This window comes from Gymnoscopelus braueri (genome assembly GCF_963280865.1).
Source record: "Gymnoscopelus braueri genome assembly, chromosome: 7".
Lineage (NCBI taxonomy): Eukaryota > Metazoa > Chordata > Actinopteri > Myctophiformes > Myctophidae > Gymnoscopelus > Gymnoscopelus braueri.
The window spans coordinates 57079756-57087255 of NC_137608.1; the positions used below are offsets into that span (position 1 = coordinate 57079756).

Sequence of the window (7500 nt, forward strand, 5' to 3'; positions counted from 1 at the left end):
GAATGTGCCTGTAAAGTGTCCACCTCAATCGGACGCTGCGTTCATGATTTGTGGTATTTTGTTCAAAACGGGGCCACTTCTGCAAACTTTAGATGTCATTGTTAGCCAATCAGGATGAAATATGAAAAATCAAACAGTTCCATCTTGATCACATGACTATAGAGATCATGTGTACCGATTTGTGTGAAATTTGGATAAAATGTGAAGGCTTAATATCCAAAAATGTGTTTTACATAAGTCGGCCTCTTGATTGCGCTATAAAAGGCAAATGTGAAAAATGCAGGGCGGATGTTTTTCCTTGGCCTCTAGGGAGTGTGTGTGCAAAGTTTCACGCAGATCGGTGCAGTTTATAGTTAAAAACATAAATCAGCCTTTTATAGCGCCACCATGAGGCTGATGTGAAAAATGTCAGGTGGCATTTCTTCCTCTGCCTAGTGGGAATGTGTTTGTGAAATTTCACGGAAATCACAAGCTGCGTTCATGATTTGAGGCATTTTGTTCAAAACGGACCAATCCTGCAAATTTTGGAAGGCAACCTTAGCCAATGAGGATGGAATATGGGAAATCGGACAGATCCGTGTTAATCACATGACTATAGAGATACTGTGTACCGATTTGCATGACGTTTGGATAAAATCTGTAGGAGTAATATTAAAAAATTGGTTTTGCACAAATCAGCCTCCAGGTGGCGCTATAACAGGCCCATGTGAAAAATTTGAGGCAGAGGTTCTGAATTGGCATCCAGGGAGTGTGTGTGCACAGTTTTTGCAGCAACCGGGCCAACGGTGCCGGAGATTAGCTGGTAACACACGGACAGGGGCACACACACACACACACACGGACGGAAGGACGGACAGGGGGTAAAACATACTCTCGCCATGCCTTTCGGCCTGGCGGAGACAACAATGGGTGTATTGATAATACATTAAATAAGTTATTGATAAGATATTGACATGTCTACTCATCTCACCCCGTCATAAACCAGGGCCTTCCACGAGTGCTCCAACTTTTGATCAACCTGAGGTGGAAAATACAAAACAAATCAACACACACACACACACATATAAACACACATATAAACACACACACACACACACACACACACACACACACACACACACACACACACACACACACACACACACACACACAGTTATTATACCTGTATGACTGTAGAATATCAATAATTCCCAGGAAAATTAGTAACTTCTCCTCTTTGTGTGTTTTGGCTGGAATTCCACCCATCCTGAAAGACAGAAAAAATACAACATATAATATAATATGATATACTATGGGGGGGGGGGGGGGTTACCCACACGGACTCACATTTTTAACTTAAGTAAAAGTATCAATACTGCAATAGAAATACTCTGTCAAATCAAAATCTACAAAATAACTAGTAGCTAAAGTTTTCAAATACTTGCAGTGTCATTTGCCTCTGAGATGCAGTGGAGTGGAAGTAAAGGTACTGAAAATTGGGAAAACTCCAGATAAAGTAAAACTACCTCAAAATGGTACTTAAAAAAAAAAAGACGCCATTGGCACTCAATGAGTTAAGTACTGTGTCCTTGAGTAAATGCACTTAGTTACTTTACACCACTGAATAATACCAATTGGTATTGGTGGTAGAGTGAACATGCTTGCGTATGTGCATGCATCTGTTTTGCATGCAAGTGTGTGTGTGTGAGAGCATGTACAGTATTTGCATTAGTGTGTGTGTGCGTGTGTGTGTGTGTGTGTGTGTGGTCATGTCTCACGTGTCATCAGTGGTCAGGGTCTCGGCTGCCTTGCCGTCTCCCTGGATGGACTCCATGGGGGTGGAGTAGAGGACCCTTTGATTGACAGGTCTCCTGGGGTCCCCCCCTGCCTCGCCCCCCCCTTCCCTCTGCCTCTGGTCCAGAACATGATGGACATGATGGACCCCCCAACATGACCCCACCATGACCCCCCAACATGATGGACCCCCAACAGCAGACTGTAGTCCATGATCTTAAAGCTCTCCAACACCTACCACACACACACACGCACACACACGCACACGCACACACACACACACACACACACACACACACACACACACACACACACACACACACACACACACAAACACACACGCACCAAATATATTCAATTATTAAAGATACACACCATCACAATTAGAGCATTGATTCTCAAAGTTTAACAACCACGTGTAGCCTAGAAAGAGAGAGCGAGATAGAGAGAGAGAGAGAGAGAGAGAGAGAGAGAGAGAGAGAGAGAGAGAGAGAGAGAGAGAGAGAGAGACTGTCTTCTAGGACATTTAGGATACAGTCACAACAAAACCAGAAAGTGGATTCCTGAACCTCTGCCAGGATGTAACCAGAGTCTGACCGACGACCTTCAGAAACCTGAGCCTCATTCTGGAGCCAAATGGTGCATTTATTTATCTTTAAATATATGAGTGTGACATGTATGTTATATCATGAGATACAGTGACAGTACAGTTAGTCTCTGTTCCCTGGAATCCATTCATAAAGCCCAGCCAGAGTTTATCACTTACAACTAAAAACTATACTGTTTGCAAAACGTTGTGAAACCTGCTCACATTGCAGCACAGCCTTTCTTTCTTTCTTTCTCTTTTCAGGAAGGCAACTAGGTTGATATTTAATCTGACTCCTGTCATTGTGGTTGAGGACATGAAAAATATGAAATATGATATCAAACTTCCCTGTGTGCTCCTCTGTGCGTGGCAACTCTCTCTGTGCGTGGCAAACTCTCTCTGTGCGTGGCAACTCTCTCTGCGCGTGGCAACTCTCTGTCTAGAAAATCTCCCACAGTTAAAACGTGTAACGTATAACCTGTAGCTGTTTTTTTTCCAACGCCTTTGAGAACACACTTTATTTTAACAGCGGGGTGCAAAGCACAGAAACAAACGACGCTTCGATGTCAGATTACATCTTCGACAATATATTCGTGAAATATTTTTGAAAAATCATTATTAATTGTTTTACCATTTTTTCACCCAGTGCCAATGCCTAAGGCTTGTAATCCTGGGCGCTACTCTCCCTCTGCCAGCCTGGGGGAGCGCCCCCGAACTGAGCCCATGCTTCCTTCAATGCTATGAGGAGGTGAGCAGACCGCTTCTTGTCACCTGACAGGGAGGAGTTTCCCGGTAGGACGTAGCTTCTTATCACCTGACAAGGGGGAGTTTCTCCGGTAGGACGTAGCTTCTTATCACCTGACAGGGGGGAGTTTCTCCGGTAGGACGTAGCTTCTTAGTCACCTGACAGGGGGAGTTTCCCCGGTAGGACGTAGCTTCTTATCACCTGACAGGGGGGAGTTTCTCCTGTAGGACGTAGCTTCTTATCACCTGACAGGGGGGAGTTTCTCCGGTAGGACGTAGCTTCTTATCACCTGACAGGGGGGAGTTTCTCCGGTAGGACGTAGCTTCTTATCACCTGACAGGGGGGGAGTTTCCCGGTAGGACGTAGCTTCTTGTTACCTGACAGGGGGGAGTGTCCCCGGTAGGACGTAGCTTCTTGTCACCTGACAGGGGGGAGTTTCCCGGTAGGACGTAGCTTCTTGTTACCTGACAGGGGGGGAGTGTCCCCGGTAGGACGTAGCTTCTTGTCACCTGACAGGGGGAGTTTCCCCGGTAGGACGTAGCTTCTTATCACCTGACAGGGGGGAGTTTCCCTGGTAGGACGTAGCGCGTGGAAGGAACACGTTATTCAACCAGTTCCTTTCCCCTCCATCAGGCGCCCCGGCTGTCATGGGGGAGGTGGTATAGAGACCAGGATTACTACATGTTTATGTGAGGGTATTAACTACCCTAGGAGACACGGGGAGAACATGCAAACTCCACACAGAAAGGCCCTTTCGCCAACCCCACCACGCCCCAAGCGCCCACAGCGTCCCCGGCGGAATCGAACCCAGGACCTTCTAGCTGTGAGGCGACTGCGCCACGTGCCCCGTGGAAAAAAATACATTTGAATCCCTGTGGTCAAGAAAAACCTACAAAAAACTACGAAAACATGAGAACAAACAACCAAGTTCTGTCTGAATGGTCATCATAACCAGGTCAGTCTGAGGTGAGTGCTAGGAGGTCATCATAACCAGGTCAGTCTGAAGTGAGTGCTAGGAGGTCATCATAACCAGGTCAGTCTGAAGAGGTGAGTGCTAGGAGGTCATCATAAACAGGTCAGTCTGAAGAGGTGAGTGCTAGGAGGTCATCATAACCAGGTCAGTCTGAAGAGGTGAGTGCTAGGAGGTCATCATAACCAGGTCAGTCTGAAGAGGTGAGTGCTAGGAGGTCATCATAAACAGGTCAGTCTGAAGAGGTGAGTGCTAGGAGGTCATCATAACTAGGTCAGTCTGAAGAGGTGAGTGCTAGGAGGTCTTCAGGTTACGGCGGAACATTAGGAAGGAGTGTCTGCAGTTCTGACTGCAATGTGGACTTTTATAATGTCTCTGTTTCACACAGTGAGTGTTGTAGTGTTATAGTAACACTGTATGTACAGCATGTCATATTTTCACAGTGACAGAAATTGACGTAGTTGCCCTTTAATGGTGTGGCGGTTTGAAAACATCCAGCGTAATGTGCAGCTCAACCACGCACGCACGCACGCACGCACGCACGCACGCACGCACGCGCGCGCGCAGCACGCACGCACGCACACACACACACACACACACACACACACACACACACACACACACACACACACACACACACACACACACACACACACACACACACACACACACACACACACACACACACACACACACACACACACAAACAAACACTGGGTGTATTGTTCGTGCTCGGCCTGCTTGCATCACCATTTGCATGCCTTCATCCCAACTCCCCCGGTCTGTTCAAACCACAGGCACTTTGAATAGACACACACACACACACACACACACACACACACACACACACACACACACACACACACACACACACACACACACACACACACACACACACACACACACACACACACACACACACACACACACACACACACACACACACACACAGCTCATGATGATCATCACAGCACAAGGAAAGCAGCTGAAGTATCAAAACCACGATGTAGAAACACTGTGTTAGAGAAACAAACAACAACCAGACTGTTAATGTGCTGCTGAACAGTGGCGTGAAGTAACTCAGTACATTTACTCAAGTACTGTATTCGGTGCCAGAGTATATTCATAATACTCACCCCAGTGCCAGCAATTTTCGTGTTTTATAACCTTTTCAACCGGTCACAGAATTGTTATATCCATTATAATCGTTTGTCTGGCTGTGTTTATAAACACACGACAGATCGACCAGCACTCAAAGAGTTACGTTTTTTCTCTATGTCTGCCTTCTCTCCCTCTGCCTCCCAAACAGGCTGAAAACATCATATCCAGTGGCTGTAGTCGTATACCCCCCCTTCCGCAGGCTATCTTAGCTTAGCTTAGCTTATGATGGGGTTTCAGATCGTTGGTAAACACAACGACCATAACTGTTCGTCGTCCAGAGTAAAGAAAATATAACCGGAGCTCTCTGTTCGTTTTTTATACCGTGTGAAAAAACATGTTTTGCCCTATTTTGCCTAAAAATCTAAATTTTCCAGCTAAAACCGAAACCGGAAACGGAACCCGCTATTTCTGCATCCGGGTGAGTGGGAAGTGAGAGGAAAGGGAACCCGATGACGGAATTTACAGAGAACAGCGCGATCGTTTATTAAACCACAAAAAGACCACTTCACGTATATCTACAGTTTTTTTTAGGGTTGGCACTCAACGCCACTTTTTGCAAACCCGTAGATTTACGGTTTTGGTAGTACAATTTTTAGTCCAATTTTCTGTACTTTTAATTCTACTCCACTACATCTCAGAGGCAAATATTATACTTTTACTCCACTACAATTATTTGAAAACTAGTTACTTTATAGATTTTTTCAAATGTATTTTTATTTTTATCAGGTGATTGTGTAACTGAAAATTTTCCCCCCAGTGACAATTGTCTAAGTAATCCTGGGCGCTACACTCCCTCTGCCAGCCTAGGGAGAACCCAGAGCTGAACTTATGCCTCATTCAATGCATGAGAGCTAGCAAGCCGCTTCTTATCACCTGACAGGGGGGAGTTTCCCCGGTAGAACGTAGCTTCTTATCACATGACAGGGAGGAGTTTCCCCGGTAGGACGTAGCTTCTTATCACCTGACAGGGGGGAGTGTCCCCGGAAGGACGTAGCTTCTTATCACCTGACAGGGGGGAGTTTCCCCGGTAGAACGTAGCTTCTTATCACATGACAGGGAGGAGTTTCCCCGGTAGGACGTAGCTTCTTATCACCTGACAGGGAGGAGTTTCCCCGGTAGGACGTAGCTTCTTATCACCTGACAGGGAGGAGTTTCCCCGGTAGGACGTAGCTTCTTATCACCTGACAGGGGGGAGTTTCCCCGGAAGGACGTAGCTTCTTATCACCTGACAGGGGGGAGTGTCCCCGGAAGGACGTAGCGCGTGGAAGGAACACGTTATTCCAACCAGTTCCCATCAGGCGCCCCGGCTGACCAGGGGGAGGCAGTATAGAGACCAGGATTACTACATGTTTTTGTGAGGGTATTAACACATTGTGTGCCAGAGGTTTATTAAAATAGGGTACGTTCAGTGCCAGCATATCTTCCATCCACTTACGTTGATATGTTTCGTGCTGTAGAAGCCCAGACGAGGAAGTGCATGTAAACACAGCGTGCGTGCGAGACGGCGGAGGGTCCCGACTAACGCCTGGAACAATAATATTTCTAACGCGATCCTCCATTGCAGAGTGACCGCCGATCGAAAACGTCTCACTTCCACCACGTTAAAAAGAAATGGAGATATTAAGCTTTTAGTCAAGGAGTTAACATTGGAGCGGCCGACCGGAAGGATTTTTTGACATGGATCGACATCCGGCCTCTCCTTCTCAGAGACTCCTTGGATGATCCCAAAGTTTTCCATGCCCACGTGCATGGAAAAATATATTTAAAAAAAAATGTGCCAAAAACGGTCCGGACCGTTTATGGCACTCAATGTGTTAACTTTGATTGATTGATTGAAAATTTTATTTGGCAAAAGAATGTAAAACAACACAGTTACATTTATAATACTTTTGTCTAAAAGGTCCGACCGAAAAAGTCCTTGCGGACTTGTTTCCGTTGGGGTCCTTGAATTCAACTACCCTAGGAGACACAGGGAGAACATGCAAACTCCACACAGAAAGGCCCTTTCACCAACCCCACCTGGGTATGGGCACTGATGACGCGGAAGAGAGGACACAACTCCCCAGCACCCACAGCGTCCCCGGCGGGAATCGAACCCAGGACTTTCTAGCTGTGAGGCGACAGCGCTACCGACTGCGCCAAAGACATCGCCTGATTGTCGAGGTCGGAGCGCTGGAACCGCGCCCGTGTATATTTTGATTATAATTACAAAACGTTAACCACTTCAGCCCTATATACATTTTGGCCATTTGAAAATAGCAGATC

At 46.4% G+C, this 7500-nt stretch overlaps 1 pseudogene across 1 annotated transcript in view; it reads right to left on the reverse strand.

Moving 5' to 3' along the window:
* LOC308089169 (phosphatidylinositol 4-phosphate 5-kinase type-1 beta-like) overlaps window positions 1-7500 on the reverse strand; it is a 60634-nt pseudogene that overhangs the window by 10925 nt on the left and 42209 nt on the right. The window contains exons 9-10 of the transcript XR_013935090.1: window positions 1758-2007; window positions 1152-1246 (exon numbers count right to left, since the gene is read on the reverse strand). The product of XR_013935090.1 is annotated as a phosphatidylinositol 4-phosphate 5-kinase type-1 beta-like (transcript). The remainder of the gene's footprint in view (window positions 1-1151; window positions 1247-1757; window positions 2008-7500) is intronic.